This window comes from Cebidichthys violaceus, unplaced genomic scaffold (genome assembly GCF_023349555.1).
Source record: "Cebidichthys violaceus isolate CVI_PGR_0920_01 unplaced genomic scaffold, fCebVio1.0.p SCAF_43, whole genome shotgun sequence".
Taxonomy (NCBI): domain Eukaryota; kingdom Metazoa; phylum Chordata; class Actinopteri; order Perciformes; family Stichaeidae; genus Cebidichthys; species Cebidichthys violaceus.
The window spans coordinates 1,420,369-1,438,029 of NW_027176628.1; the positions used below are offsets into that span (position 1 = coordinate 1,420,369).

The window sequence follows — 17,661 nt, forward strand, 5'->3', positions numbered from 1 at the left end:
GCCTTCAGGAGCTATGGATACTCCAAATAATTGCAGGTGAAAACCGTACATACAGTGTAAGAAGCCGTGGGATTCAGTGGATATTGATAACGCATCGTTAAAGCTTTGCTTGCATTGCTGATATAATAACCACATCCCAGTTATCTGAGCATTCACAAACTCCAGACCCTCCAGATGATGAAGGTCTTCATCACCAGGAGAAGAACCTTTATCTGGATGCTCCTGTTCAGCACAGGTACTTTGTGACTTCTGGAGAAATCAAGAGAGTGTTGATCAAATATCAGTGCAAAGTAGCACATTGTTAGTAGAAGAAGAACAGACTCACGGACACTTTGAGTTGAACATGAGGAGACGTGTTTATTCCACTTCAGAGATAGTCTTGATAAGAACACATCTATGTTCATGTTGAGAGAAGAGAGGCTTGTAATGTAGTGAGAGCTGCTCTCTCCGGGGACAAGGAAGACATGATGTTCTGTTTGGACACATAAGATGTAGGACCTTCAAGAATGAGAGGAAGCTTGTTGAAGTCCATCACTCTGTTCAGAGGATTGTTTCATCAACCTCTAGCCAGACTGGACAGAGAACACTACAAACAGAACCCTGAGGAGAAACTCCTCCCACATTCTGCTGACTGACATCAGCTGTGTGTGATCCTGAACACACGGAACTATGTGGTCAGAGAGAACGTTCCTCTAGAGGAGGACACTCTGCTCCTCCAGAGAACACAGAGACACTGAGGAACCAGAACCAGACCAGAACCTGAACCCAAACCCAGGATAAAGAGGTTCAGTGAATGTGGTGTTGAAGGTGTGGAGGTGGATCAGTGTGTCAGAGGAGACTCTGTAGAAGGACAGAGAGCCAGCAGGACAGTCCACATACACTGCTACTCTACCAGAGGAGGAGGAGGAGATGATGTCTGTTACTGTCTTATTGTGACAGACAGAGTAACGACCATCATCAAAGCACCTCAGACACCAGGACTGATCATTCTCTCCAAACCAACAGTCTTCACTGTATCCTTTCCTTCTGATTCCTCTGTAACTCACTGATATAAAAGTGTTTCCTCTCTACTTGACCTCATAGTAACAGCGACCAGTCAGACCAGTTCTACACAGCAGCTGATGATAGACATCAAACCTGTCTGGATGATCAGGATATGACTGATCCTTCATCACCCATGTCACCTCCCTGTTGTTGTCAGACAGTTTGAGGTGTCTGTTCACTGTGTTTGTGTCGAGTGTGAGTTCACAGGAGTCTGATGGAGAGAACAAGACACAATACAGCTGCAGTTATTCATCTGTTTGATGATGACATCAGAGATGTGAATGAGTGATGTCACAGTTTGAAGACGCTTTGTTCTCATGAATCAAATTCAAAGCACACTCACACTTCCTCAGACCCGGTCTGACCCATCGGACTCCAGCAGGCTCCGCCCTGAAAGGAGGAGGGGGGTCAGAGCAGCATGGACACATGGACATTACATCCTGTCATCACAGAGCTTTGTTCTTCATGTTCACATGGAGCACTTATGATTCATCAGGATCTCATGTTCTTTGACTTCAGAGGAGCTTCTTGTGATGGGCCCATGACGACGGCTCATCCCGTTCACTTATTCATGATGGATTATTATCAGGGTTATATTGAGCATCATCATCATTTCACACTCAGTCTCCTCCACCAGTCAGTCACTGAATCACATGTTTAAACCTGCATCAGCTGATTTCTTTGTCCACTTGTGGTTCAGTGACAACAAGCTGTAAACACAACATGTGACATCTCATCATCTTAGAAAGGAGTCTAGTGAGTCTCACTGCATGGGCTGAGTCCCTTTGTTAATAGAACCCTCTAAAAGTTCTAACCAACGGATGCACTACCTTTAGACTAGTGAACAAGTAGCCGATTACCTGTGAAGTCTCTGACATCTAAACCCAAAGCATGGCCGACCAACGTCAAGTCTCCCTTCAGTCGCTCATGGACGCAATCAGCCAGTGTAGACCAGACTTAATATATTCATATATATATATATATATATATATACATATATATATATATATATATATTTACACCCACCATAGGCCACACTATGTGCACCTCCGCAATCTGCACATTTGAGCTCTGTCCCATCCTCACATTCCCCATACTCATGTTCCCCTCCACATCTTCCACACTTTAGTTTCCCTTTGCACCCTGCAGCAATATGTCCATATGTTTGTCATTTGAAACACCTCACAGGTGGTGGGACAGAAGCTCTTACAGAGGAACTTAGTCACAGGTTCCACAATGTGCTGAACACACAGGCTGACTTCATCATTACAACATATTGACTGGTAGTAGAAAATAAACCTACAGGAATAATAAGGAGGGGTAGACATCTTGTCTCCTTATTCTTTATTACAGTATCATTTATCACTAGCTTTCATATTGTACTGTACTTTGGATCAGTACTTTTCCTTCTCATGTTGGTCCTCCAGAAAGGTTTTGTTAGGATTGCAACCCGATCAGAGTCTCACATCTCATCTGCTCCTCTATTCAGAAACTGATTCTTACTATTTATGACATCAATATTTATCAAACTTGTGTTTTTATTGATGAGATACTTTCAGGTGAAGGAATATTCCTGATCATTTCAAGACTTTAAAGTCAATTCACAGGTTCACTCTAACTCAACTCATCATCTTCACATCTTCATCCTCCTAAATTACTGACTAGCAGAGGTCAATTTTCAATAAGATTTAGAGGAACCAAATTATGAATCACTTTTCACACCTAACAATTATTATTCATTATAATATTCATTTTTTGTTCTTTGTAATATTGTGAAACTTTAATATTAAATATGTGGAGACTTCAAATAAGCCCAATTGGCTTTCTGCCTCTTCCTGCACTGTGATATTATTTATCTCTGCTATGTTTGTTTATTTTTATTTTATTGTTTAAATTGTGCAAAATAAATTAATAAACTAAACTAAACTAAACATGATGACTCATCAGGAGTCTTTGTGTTTGTGTCACCTGATGAATGAAGTCCAATCTTCTCTCTCTTTTAGCTCTGTTTTTGGTCTCCACCACCTCCTGAGGGAAACATCTGTCTCTTTAGCTGCTGAATGCTCCACTATGTTCACCAGCTAGTCTCTGACTGAGTCTGTCTGCTGTTTGCTGCTGAGCAGGTAGTGAACAGAGGCTTCATCACAGCTTGTTGGATGAAAACAGCTGCTGCTGGAAACACTGAGACTGAACCAAACAGTAAATGTGCTGCAGAACCAAAACTAGGAGCTAAAAGAGGCTCAAAAGCTCTGTAGAGCTGCAGAGATGGAGACGGTTCTCTGTGGGTTCATCAGTACCACACGACTCTTCACCATCACACAGAGTCAGCTGATCCGTTGTCAATATAGAAATATTGATTGTTGATGTTTTGTTTTTGTCTTGTGTTTGTGTGATAATGACTGTTGTCTCTCAGAAGTAAAGGAGAAAGTATCCTGAAATCACTACAGCACCACAAACCCTCTGATGGAGGAGGTCGGGGGGGATGGTTGGATGTACAAAGCCGTTCGCATCCCGTCTCCTAGCAACAGTCAACACTGGTTTCTATTATCTGTAATCTGGGGTGAAAATATTACAGTTCAAGTCCGTCTGCAGCCACAGAGCACTGCCTGTGTCCCCCTAGAACTTTGGTCCAGTCCTAAATAAACCTCTTTGGGCTCTGACACACCATGTCCACAATCAGCTGTTGGTTCTTCACTGAGCATCTGTGGCCGACTGTCACCTGTAGTTTCAACAAGTCGACTCTTATCAGCCAGGGAACTGTCTCTCAGTGCAAAACAAACCACAACCAGGTAAAGCTGAACTCCTTTAAAAATTCCTATTGTGATGATTCATCAAGACGTTTAAACAGATTGTTTCTTTTTCTGTTTGTCTTTTCAAAATAATTTCTGGACTAAAGGGCAACACACACTGGTGACGGACGAAGAGTATCAAAACATCAATCTATTGTTTGATATGAGTCCACAAACCTGCAGCGTGACGACGTTGACGCATGTCAACCCATCATGATGCCATCAACGTGTCAGGATACACCACTGTCCTATTTTATAATGTTGAAACAAGACAACGCTCCAGAAAAACATCAGTTTCATCACCTTCCCTCCCTGTTTGGGCTCATCCTGGCTACTGTTCCCTGACTACTTCTGTCTGTATTGATGGTCTGATGTGGGGCACAAACAGTTTGATGAGTCTCTGGTAGTTTGAGGTCAGCGTGGTGTGTCAGGGTCACATTAACCAGGCTGACAGTTTGACAGAGAACAAGTCTCCAGCTCTACCTCCTCTATCAGACTGATTGTCTGTGGCTGCAGCAGGCCTCTTCATACCTGAGAGTTTCAAGTCTCCAGTGTGGATCCTCCAGTCCATCAGACAGCAGCTTCACTCCAGAGTCTCCTGGATGATTGTAGCTCAGGTCCAACTCTCTCAGATGGGAGGGGTTAGAGCTCAGAGCTGAGACCAGAGAAACACAGCCGTCCTCTGTGATCAGAGAGCCTGACAGGCTGCAAACACACAAAACAACAAAACAACACACATCACATAATGTGAGGGAACTGTGAGGGCTGGAAGGTTACTGCAGTACTGAGATACTGTTGGCTACTGTGGGGTTACATAAACCTTGTTACTGATTGTTTTCTAGTCACAAACAAACACCCACTAATGTCCATTAACAATCTGACAACATTACTGATAACTCATAAATAAGGACATGAAGTGGACATCAATTGAATCCTGACCTGAGAGTTTCTAGTTCACAGTGTGGACTCTCCAGTCCAGCAGACAGCAGCTTCACTCCTGAGTCCTGCAGGTCGTTGTTAGTCAGGTCCAGCTCTCTCAGACTAGAGGACTGGGAGCTGAGAACTGAGGACAGAGCTTCACAGCTTCTCTCTGAGAGGTTACAGTCATTCAGTCTGAAGACACAATGATTAAAAAAAAGTAGGAAGAAAAGATAACAGCATATTTAAGTTATGATATTTGAATCTAACTCTCTCTGTACTTACAGAGCTTTGTTGGAGGCTTTGACTACTGGCAGCAGCCTCAGAAGAGCCTCCTCTGAAGCAGAGTATTTCTTCAGGTCAAACACGTCCAGATCTTTTTCTGATGACAGTAAGATGAAGACCAAAGCTGACCACTGAGCAGGAGACAGTTCATCTGTGGAGAGACGTCCTGAACTCAGGGACTGTTGGATCTCCGCCACTAGAGAACCATCATTCAGTTCATTCAGACAGTGGAACAGATTGATGCTTTTCTCTGGAGACACATTCTCACTGATCTTCTTCTTGATGTAGTGGACTGTTCTCTCATTGGTGTGTGAGCTACTTCCTGTCTGTGTCAGCAGACCTCGTAGGTGAGTCTGATTGGTGTCCAGTGAAAGACCCAGGAGGAAGCGGAGAAACAAGTCCAGGTGTCCATTTGGACTCTGTAAGGCCTTGTCCACAGCACTCTGGTAGAGACGTTTTGGTTTAGGTTTATTTTTAAAGACTTTAGACAACTGGGAGGTTGTTTGTTCTTCTGACAGCAGATTGACTCCAGAGTTGATGAAGGTCAGATGGACATGAAGAGCAGCCAGAAACTCCTGAACACTCAGATGGACGAAGCAGAAGACCTTGTCCTGGTACAGTCCTCTCTCCTCTCTAAAGATCTGTGTGAACACTCCTGAGTACACCGAGGCTGCTCTGATATCGATGCCACACTCTGTCAGGTCGGATTCATAGAAGATCAGGTTGCCTTTCTGTAGCTGATCAAAAGCCAGTTTTCCCAGAGACTTCGTCATATTCCTGCTCTCTGGACTCCAGTGTGGATCTGTCTCAGCTCCTCCATCATATTTGACCTTCTTCAGTTTGGACTGAACCACCAGGAAGTGGATGTACATCTCAGTCAGGGTCTTGGGCAGCTCTCCTCCCTCTCTGGTCTTCAACACATCCTCCAGAACTGTAGCAGTGATCCAGCAGAAGACTGGGATGTGGCACATGATGTGGAGGCTTTGTGAGGTCTTGATGTGGGAGATGATCCTGCTGGCCTGCTTCTTATCTCTGAATCTCTTCCTGAAGTACTCCTCCTTCTGTGGGTCAGTGAACCCTCTGACCTCTGTCACCATGCCAACACACTCAGGAGGGATCTGATTGGCTGCTGCAGGTCGTGTGGTTATCCAGAGGCGAGCAGAGGGAAGCAGTTTCCCCCTGAAAAGGTTTGTCAGCAGCACATCCACTGAGGTGGACTCTGTAACATCAGTCAGGATCTCATTGTGGTGGAAGTCCAGAGGAAGTCGACACTCATCCAGACCGTCAAAGATGAACAGAACCAGGAACTCTTCAAACCTGCAGATTCCTGCTTCTTTGGTTTCACTGAAGAAGTGATGAACAAGTTCCACCAAGCTGTACTTCTTCTCTTTCAGCACATTCAGCTCTCTGAAAGTGAATGGAAATGTGAACTGTATGTCCTTGTGGTCTTTGTCTTCAGCCAAGTCCAGAGTGAACTTCTGTGTTAAGACTGTTTTCCCAATGCCAGCCACTCCCTTTGTCATCACTGTTCTGATTGGTTCCTCTCTTCCAGGTGAGGCTTTAAAGAGGTCTTCTTGTCTGATGGCTGTTTCTGGTCTGTGTGGTTTCCTGGATGCTGCTTCAATGTGTCTGACCTCATGTTCATCATTGACCTCTGCAGTCCCTCCCTCTGTGATGTAGAGCTCTGTGTAGATCTGATTCAGAAGGGTTGGGTTTCCTGCTTTAGCGATCCCCTCAAACACACACTGGAACTTCTTCTTCAGGTTAGATTTGAGTTCACGCTGACAAACTGCAGCAGGAAGTCCTGAATGAACACACAACAAAGAAGATCAATGAGTCAAAGAATAGATTTCAACATGTCATGTCCTCAAAGAATGAGTCTATGAATAAATGTTGGTCCATCTCTTGAGACTTTAGTAAACATCACATTTATCCAGCATGTTAAATCTTTAGAGAAATCCTCTTACTGCTCTACAGACAGTCAGCCAGCTCCTCCTGCTTCATCCTCCTCAGGAAGTTCAGTGTGATCTTCACAAATGCCTCTCTGCTGCTCCTCCTCTGCTCTTCATCCTCACCGTCCAGCACCTCCTCATCCTCCTTCTGACTCTCTAAGCATTCTGGGTAATCTGAACTCACAACTTTCTGGATCTTCTTCAGCTCGTTCTTCACAAAAGTGATGATGTTCTCCTCCAGCAGCTGGAACAGAACATTCTATGAATGACACAAACTAAAACCATGGAACTAAAAATCAGATCCATGTTGGACAGACTGACGATCCACTGGTCTACAAAGTGCAGCATGGAGATGATTGTGAACAGAATAGATGTAACAGTAGTTGTACATGTACAGACCATAAATATGGAGTCCAGTGTTTGATGCTGCTGGGCAGACTGACCTCTGGGAACCTCTGAGCACTCCTGGTCCTCTCTGTGGAGGAATCATGAAGAATCAGCTCACATTGTGTTTGTACGATAAACACAAATACAACAATTAGTTAAAGATGTTGTGTTCTGTCATGATTGATCACAATGAAAACCAGATGCTAAAAACTGTAGATGATAGACGACCAAATTTGTGTCTGTGAACCAGTTAGCCGTCTGTTTCATCTGTTTTAAGAACTTACTCTGGGTCATTAGAACGGCGTCCATCTTTGAATTTAATCACATGACCAATAGACCGATCACTCTTTATGGACACACAGCTGGGTTCAGGAGACTTTTCTCTCTGCTGCTGTGAACTGATAGAAACACTGACATTTACTGAACATTTATCTTTCTGCTTTCACTGGTTTTATAATAAAAGTTATGTTTTTACCATTAAAACATGTCTTTAATGGTAAATAAGGCACAGCTTCTTTCTGGTGACTTGTTTTCTTCTTCAAACAACTAGTCATTACAATGAGACAATAACTAAAACTACTAGAGTCACATATTGTAGCGGTTTGACTTGGAACTGGGGAGTCAGAGTCATGATCAGACAAAGATCATGGTTTTTAGTTTAGTACCAGTCAACTCAAGGATCCAAGTCTTTGGTCACATGACCTCTGGAATAACAACCTCTAACAACCAGATATCTCAAAGGCACAAGCAGACAACAAACACACAAAGTTCTAGTTGCTGCTAATTGATCTGAACCCTTTAGACAGTGCTCAGGGAAACAGTACACAAAGTTACCAACTCTTTATATCATGGCGTTTATTTGAAGAGTCAGCATAAATATTCCTATAGCTGACTGGTAGATGTGTGTGACACAGGGCCAGACATGCTTAGGCGCTGATCGCCACAAACTGATGTGATACATTGAATCTTGTAATTTTATACCAATGCCAGACAATACCGCTGACCTGTGTTGGGACTTCACTATAAACATCAGCGCTACCTGCAGCGCTGAGCCGTCTGACTCGATTTGGATGAAAGGAGGTAGAAACAACGTTGCTTTTAAAGAAAAACCCTCGGTGATTGTCTTAACTTTGCTGAATGAACAATAGACTCTTTTTGGATTCTGAAGGAGAAAACGGATAACTTGCCCCGTACTCCACCAACTTGATCCTACAGAAGGAAAATTCACTGATTCTTCAGAGGAAGAGAAGGATAATTTCTACGGCCCGCTCTCTTCCCATTCAAGTCGACATTAGCCAGTCGTGAGAGAGAAAATTCCTTCCCGCTGCCATATGGAAGATTTATCGCCGCGCAGCTTCACTGAACCAGTGGAGGTCCGGATCCCGGATTGAATAAAGAAATTAAAAAAACACACCGACCGCTACGAAGCCAACTCAAAGTAAGAGGATTTTGTCTGGACAGAGATAGGTCATAGTGTGTTTGTAACCTTGTTAGTTTTGTTTTAAGTTCAACCGTACTGCTCCGTTAATGCTGTGTAAAATCACTGTTGTGTTATTGCTGTCATACTTGTGTTGTTGCAATGCTGTTGTTATAGTACTGTTCCATGCAGCTATAATAGTATTTTGTTTAAGTCTACCACTGCGAAAAAGTACAGCAACTGTACTTCTATCGGTTAAAGGTCGGGGTGTGTGGCATCAACTGAGGACCTTCCTCAACAACGTATCCTTCAGGGAACGTAGGTACCGCGAGAATTATGACTCAATCATCTTCATCTTCATCATCATTACTCAGTTTGAAATCCTCACCTTTGATCAACAGAGTGGCGTCCATCTTTGAAGTAAATATGACCATCCATAGACCGGTCACTCTTCATGGACACACAGCTGGGTCCAGGTTCAGGTTCAGGTTCAGGTTCAGGTCCAGGTTCGGGTTCAGGTCCAGGTTCAAGTCCAGGTCCAGGTCCAGGTTCAGGTTCAGGTCCAGGTTGTTCCAGCTTCCTCCTGATAGAAACACCAGATACATTCAGTGATGTAATAAACCTACTGTACTCAGTGTATTTGTATTCTGTTTGAAAGCAGCTTTAAACAATCACACGTTCACAAGGATCAATGACGTCATTTCAACCAATCACAGCTCACTTACTGAACGTGTAGCATGAACTTCATCAGTGAGCAGCTCTCTTCTGTCCTCAGCAGGTCTGTGTAGAAAAGGAGCTTCGTGCTTCACTTCAACTTCAACTTCCATCAGACGAAGTGAAGCGACACAGCTTCTTACCCTTCATCAGAGAGAGGGCGTGTCCTCACGTCACCATCACAGTATGCAGTCTGACTGGTTGGACTGAGTCTCAGTCTGAGCTGCGTTCACAGGATCAAATGTCATCGTGAACACAAACCTCCTCACAGCTCAAACAAGAGTCTTTAGGATCAAACTCAGCCTCTGTGGAGAAATCATTTCAACTTGTAAAGAGTTGCTTTGACAACAGACTGGATTGTGTTGTGTCTATTTGTGTCTATGTGTGTGTGTGTGTGTGTGTGTGTGTTTGTGTTTATGTGTGTGTGTGTGTGTGTGTGTGTGTGTGTGTGTGTGTGTGTGTGTGTGTGTGTGTGTGTTTGTGTCTATGTGTGTGTGTGTGTTTGTGTCTATGTGTGTGTGTGTGTGTGTGTGTGTGTGTGTGTGTGTCTCTGTGTTTGTGTCTATGTGTGTGTGTCTGTGTGTGTGTGTGTGTGTGTGTCTCTATTTGTGTCTGTGTGTGTCTCTGTGTGTGTGTGTGTGTGTGTGTGTGTGTGTGTGTGTGTGTGTGTCTCTGTGTATGTGTGTTTGTGTGTGTGTGTGTGTGTGTGTGTGTGTGTGTGTGTGTGTGTGTGTGTGTGTGTGTGTGTGTCTCTGTGTATGTGTGTGTGTGTGTGTGTGTGTGTGTGTGTGTGTGTGTGTGTGTGTGTGTGTAGCTGGAGCAGCTCAGCCTCTCAGAGATCTTGTCTCAGCGTGATCATAAATCACCAGGATCGTCTCTTATCGTCAGAGTAACTCAGAATAATATTCTTCAATATGATAGTTGCTTCTTCAGTACCACACTACAACTAGCTACAGCACAAGCCTGTTACCACTACAGTATGAAATGATGTTTTATTTGTCCTGTGATTTCAGAAAGACTCTACTCCATCTCAGACATCAATATTGTTCTTTTTACTTTGTCTCAGAGGTATTTTGGTTATCAGTGTTGTAAGTTGATATATTAGTAAGTATAAAACAGCAGAATAAATATAATAGTGCAGTGAAAGATATATATGTCCTGCAAAGGACTATTAGTATAATGCATCATATTTTAATGATTACATTGTATAAGTCAAATCTGAATCTAAAACATAACAAGTAACATCAGTCAGCCAGGTTAATACAGTACTACACAATGTTCCTCTGAGGTAGAAGTACACAGTAAATAGTGTACAGCTAAGTAGGATGTTTCTATGTGACTCTGAGGCCTTTTTCTGAATCATTTCGGTGGACAATTAGAATAGTAACATAACTCAATAACGCATGCTTACCTCTGTGATTCCATTGAAAACTCATTAGAGGCATAAACTTACCGGAGTCCTTTTCAGTCCGATCCAGTATTTTACAGTCCAGACCCTCCGGATGGCACATTCCACCTCATGGGACTCTCACAGCACTCTACAACTGGACTACCACCTGGAAATGAACACCGATCAACCCTTTGACAACAAGCGACTTCACTTTTTATGTCTAGTCCACGTTAAGACGTTTTGTTAGTTTTCTGCAGTTGAAAGAACTTTGAATTTGAAGCAAAACTTGAAGCAGCCAAAAGCACCGATCATCCATCTCATAGTGTGTGAATGAGGCTGTGCTCATTGTTAATCAATGACACAAAGTACACTGTATTTAACAGCTGTGTACATTTTGGATCCACGACCAACCAACAAAGAACTCATTTGTAACTTGTGGTAAACATGCATGCTGCATGTTAGAAGGAAAGGCACTAGAACCAACACCATGTCCGTTGTGTTCCACCACTAGAAGTTAACGAGTGCTTTTTGGCTTCACTGTCGCCGCCTCCTTTTGAACAAAACTTTTTTATTTTTCTGCAGAAGAATAGCAAAGCCTGTTGGGCATCTAGTGGTGAAAAAGCAATGAAAATGAATTGTGTCTGTCTACCTTTAGTGATGTTTTTATGGAACCAATTCCTGTTGATATGTTTTGTGTGGCCGAGCTGGACCGTTGCTATGCTAAGCTAACTATTAGATATCACCATGAAACTTCCCTAGTTGGTTACTGACGTTAAAACAATTACTTTTTTAAGTTTTCTCAAATGTTAAATGCGCAAATGAGACATTGTCTAATGGTAACTTTTGAACATATACAGCTAGATATGCATTCAGAAAGAAGACATGGAAGCAAAATATCACAACATCTCAAAATGATCCGTGCATGAAAAACACTGCTGTTGTCTTTAGTGTCTCCGTTTTCAGAAAGAGTAGAATTGCTTCATGAATCCTCGGGGGATGGTCACTAGGCCTTCAGCCTGCCAGCAGGTCTGAGAAGCTGCATGCATCTGTGGTCTCCACTGATGGTGTTTACCAATAGTGAAGCCTGTTGTGAGGTGGACCAGGCCAAAAACCAAGATGGCGACGGCCAAATAGCCAAACTTGAGGCACACAAGCCAAAGTGACATCACAGTGACTACATCCACTTCTTTTTTACAGTCTAAGATTACAACCACACACACACTACACACATACACTTCACACATTACACTACACACATACACTACACACATACACTACACACATTACACTACACACATACACTACACACATACACTACACACATACACTACACACATTACACTACACACATTACACTACACACATACACTACATACATACACTACACACATTACACTACACACATTACACTACACACATACACTACACACATACACTACACACATTACACTACACACATTACACTACACACATACACTACACACATACACTACACACATTACACTACACACATTACACTACACACATACACTACACACATACACTACACACATTACACTACACACATACACTACACACATACACTACACACATACACTACACACATTACACTACACACATTACACTACACACATTACACTACACACATACACTACACACATACACTACACACATTACACTACACACATACACTACACACATACACTACACACATTACACTACACACATACACTACACACATACGCTACACACATTACACTACACACTTTACACTACACACATTACACTACACACATACACTACACACATACACTACACACATTACACTACATACATACACTACACACATACACTACACACATTACACTACACACATACACTACACACATTACACTACATACATACACTACACACATTACACTACACACATACACTACACACATGCACTACACACATTACACTACACACATTACACTACACACATACACTACACACATGCACTACACACATTACACTACACACATACACTACACACATACACTACACACATACACTACACACATACACTACACACATTACACTACACACATACACTACACACATTACACTACACACATACACTACACACTTTACACTACACACATACACTACACACATTACACTACACACATTACACTACACACATACACTACACACATACACTACACACATTACACTACACACATTACACTACACACATACACTACACACATGCACTACACACATTACACTACATACATACACTACACACATTACACTACACACATACACTACACACATGCACTACACACATTACACTACACACATTACACTACACACATACACTACACACATGCACTACACACATTACACTACACACATACACTACACACATACACTACACACATACACTACACACATTACACTACACACATACACTACACACATTACACTACACACATACACTACACACTTTACACTACACACATACACTACACACATACACTACACACATTACACTACATACATTACACTACACACATACACTACACACATACACTACACACATTACACTACACACATTACACTACACACATTACACTACACACATACACTACACACATTACACTACACACATACACTACACACATACACTACACACATTACACTACACACATACACTACACACATTACACTACACACATACACTACACACATTACACTACACACATTACACTACACACATACACTACACACATACACTACACACATTACACTACACACTTTACACTACACACATACACTACACACATGCACTACACACATTACACTACACACTTTACACTACACACTTTACACTACACACATACACTACACACATACACTACACACATTACACTACACACATTACACTACACACATACACTACACACATGCACTACACACATTACACTACACACATACACTACACACATTACACTACACACTTTACACTACACACATACACTACACACATGCACTACACACATTACACTACACACATTACACTACACACATACACTACACACATACACTACACACATTACACTACACACTTTACACTACACACATACACTACACACATACACTACACACATTACACTACACACATTACACTACACACATACACTACACACATGCACTACACACATTACACTACACACATACACTACACACATGCACTACACACATTACACTACACACATTACACTACACACATACACTACACACATGCACTACACACATTACACTACATACATACACTACACACATTACACTACACACATACACTACACACATGCACTACACACTTTACACTACACACATACACTACACACATACACTACACACATTACACTACACACATTACACTACACACATACACTACACACATATACTACACACATTACACTACACACATTACACTACACACATTACACTACACACATACACTACACACATACACTACACACATACACTACACACATTACACTACACACATACACTACACACATACACTACACACATTACACTACACACATACACTACACACATACACTACACACATTACACTACACACATACACTACACACATTACACTACACACATACACTACACACATACACTACACACATTACACTACACAAATACACTACACACACACTACACACATACACTACACACATTACACTACACACATACACTACACACATACACTACACACATACACTACACACATTACACTACACACATACACTACACACATTACACTACACACATACACTACACACATACACTACACACATGCACTACACACATTACACTACACACATACACTACACACATACACTACACACATTACACTACACACATACACTACACACATACACTACACACATACACTACACACATTACACTACACACATTACACTACACACATACACTACATCCACACTACTACGGAGTTTTAGAACTCCAAAAAACGGAGGAGTTTGAAAATGCTACGGACGCCGTGCTATTTTGAAAACTTCGGGGTTGCGTTGTAACAGATTACAGGCGTTGATGACAGTGTTGTCTATACTAGCAGCTGTTGTGCAGTTAAATTCTGCCTTTTATAACTCTACCACTGTCTACATGTGGAGGATGCAGCTGTTATTGGAGCGATTAACGAACGGCGTGTCCAGCGGCACCATAAGTCCTACGGAGCGGACGTTTGAATTCAGGTTTTGCGGCTTTGAAGAAGACGATGGACACAAAACAGAGGACTTTCCTTTTCTTATCAATACTTCTTTTGTTCGACACAACTATTGTGAAGTTCACACAAAAACTGTAAAGGAACAAAAGCATAAATGCTCTCTAGTTTGACACAGACTTCAGCCACCAGCAGAGCTACAATTGAGTACAGCCAACAAGGAAACCAGGAAACCAGTGAGAGACGTGTGCTGACTTTGAATTACTTTGATTTGTGTTCATGTGAAGAGAGATAGAGCCACACCTGCAGCTTCGTAACTACGTTTTCTCCACTGAATTTGTTAGTTTGTGTGGGAAATATCTTAAGTATCAAGCTTTAAAACGCTTTGAAGCTAAAAGATATTAGTGTGGATGTAGGCTAAGGCAGTCAAACATTGTGCAGACCTTCAAACCCATGAACACATTCAACAGTGTTTGTATGGAGAGCTTAACTCTGTACACACAACAAGACAACAAACAAAGTGTGTTTGACTTATGGCCTCCTTTGAAATCCCCCGGGCTGGTTCCGCCTCCTCTGCCTCCTTATAGTTTCATCTCCAACATGTGTAAAAGAAGTTATGAATTATGTTCATTATTTAGGCCATTTATTCATTATTATTTAGTTCAGCTCTCATTACATTGACCGCTACAGCCTACAGCCAACCTTTACTTTGAAGGCGAGGTGTCGCTGTTTCCTGCTCTCAACTTCACTTTTCTCTTTACAATATTTACAACGTGGTTAATGAAACAAGCTGACCACGTCTGTGCCTCGTCCCTTTAAGTACATTTGAAGCAATGGACTGTGGTCAGTGATAGCGCTCCAAGTGTCCATCACTCAGACAGACACAAAGTAAACATGCTCATTCTCTTTAAGAGACTCCCAAATAACAAAGTCATTCTATACACATACGAGTAGGTTTACAAGACAAAGATCTAGTTTTTGTAAAGAGTTTGAACAGTACATAACAACTAATTAATGCTGTATCAACAAAAAGGCCATAAAAACAGTAATGACATGCATTGCCTGTGATATATGTATGAAATTACACAATCAGGATTTCAGCTTCTGCTCGGTACAGTCTCATGCCAGGTACGGTTAGTAATCATCAGAATTTAAACTGTGAAATGATGTCAGTTCACGCAAGAATAAGGAAACAAGGTGCTGAGGTTGTATTAATCTGGGTTCCTGCTCATACAGGCATTCTGGGAAATGAAAGAGTGGAAGAATTAGCCAAACAATTACCATCACTTATTAAATGAACATCATGCTGTATTGAAAAAGACTTGAAACTAGAAAGTTAGGCTAAGTTAGGTTAAGACAATAAACTTGTGTTTACAATTCATCAATGAATCCCTGTTGAATTTCAGCAGGTCTGTATTTAAGTGCACAAAGTACAGTACAGCACGGAGTTCAATCTCGCCAGTAGAAAGAGGTTCCTGACCCATGTCCCCCCGCCTCCATCCCTTGCTTCACCCTCTTCCTTTCCTCTTCCCTTGAACAGTTTCAAAACAATGAAGTTGTACGTTGGTGTGTGCATGCAGTTTGGAAACGGAAGTATAGCGGCGTGCAATAGCTTGACAAGTTATGAAGAGGCATTAACCACCAAAAATGAGTGTGCATTAGTGTGCATTCAAATTTGTGTTTAAGATATCTGGGGACAAAAAATATGTATTTGTTGATTTTGTTAGTTTATACTAACAGCAGGATCTGACCGAGTGATTCATATAAAAGGCCTATGTGAGGCTTGATTTACAGCTTATGATTATTTATTTATTCATGAGTGTTTGAGTTTTATAACTTGAAGTTGACAAAACTAGAAAACTAACAATTCAGTGGATTGGAGTGAGTCAACAAAAGGACCCAAAACCCACATGTCAAAGCGTCTTCTACTGCTGAAGACATGTTAGCTCAGGATAACATAATTAATGTACATGTTATCATGCATCCGTTTCCTTCAGTCTTTTATTCACAAGTGGACGTGTCTCTGTATCGTTCTGCTCCTCAGGAATGTAGATGTTGGTAAAACTAGAAAGGTGGTGTCATAAAGCCTTGTAGGCTCCGCCCTTACGGGGGTCTTATACTTCATGAGTCGGTTTGAGCGTAAAGACTGATCCTCAGTTGTTGTGTCTTATGTCCTAATGTCTTCTGGAACAACAGCAGCTTCACCCATGACCTCAGTAATAAACTGGAGTAAATATTAAATGTGATTGAATTTGCACATTTCTGACAATAACACCAAGAACTGAACATTATGAGCTTTGTAAAGACGGGTGTTATCATTGCTCAGGTTATAATAAAGTGACCATTAAGTTCATTTTGTGATTTCACACTTCAGTGAATCTGCTCTGATGATGGGAATTTAACATCTTATTAATTCAATTATTAATTTGTGCATTTCAAAGTATACATTTAAATGTAAACTTTTACTGAAAGAGAACCGTAAAAACATGATTTTATATCTACAATATCAATAACAG

General features: G+C 41.6%; 1 pseudogene; it reads right to left on the reverse strand.

Annotated features, from left to right (window-relative positions):
• Nucleotides 1–337: 337 nt before the first annotated feature.
• Nucleotides 338–9,816, reverse strand: LOC137886393 (protein NLRC3-like; annotated as a pseudogene).
• Between the last annotated feature and the right edge of the window lie 7,845 nt (nucleotides 9,817–17,661).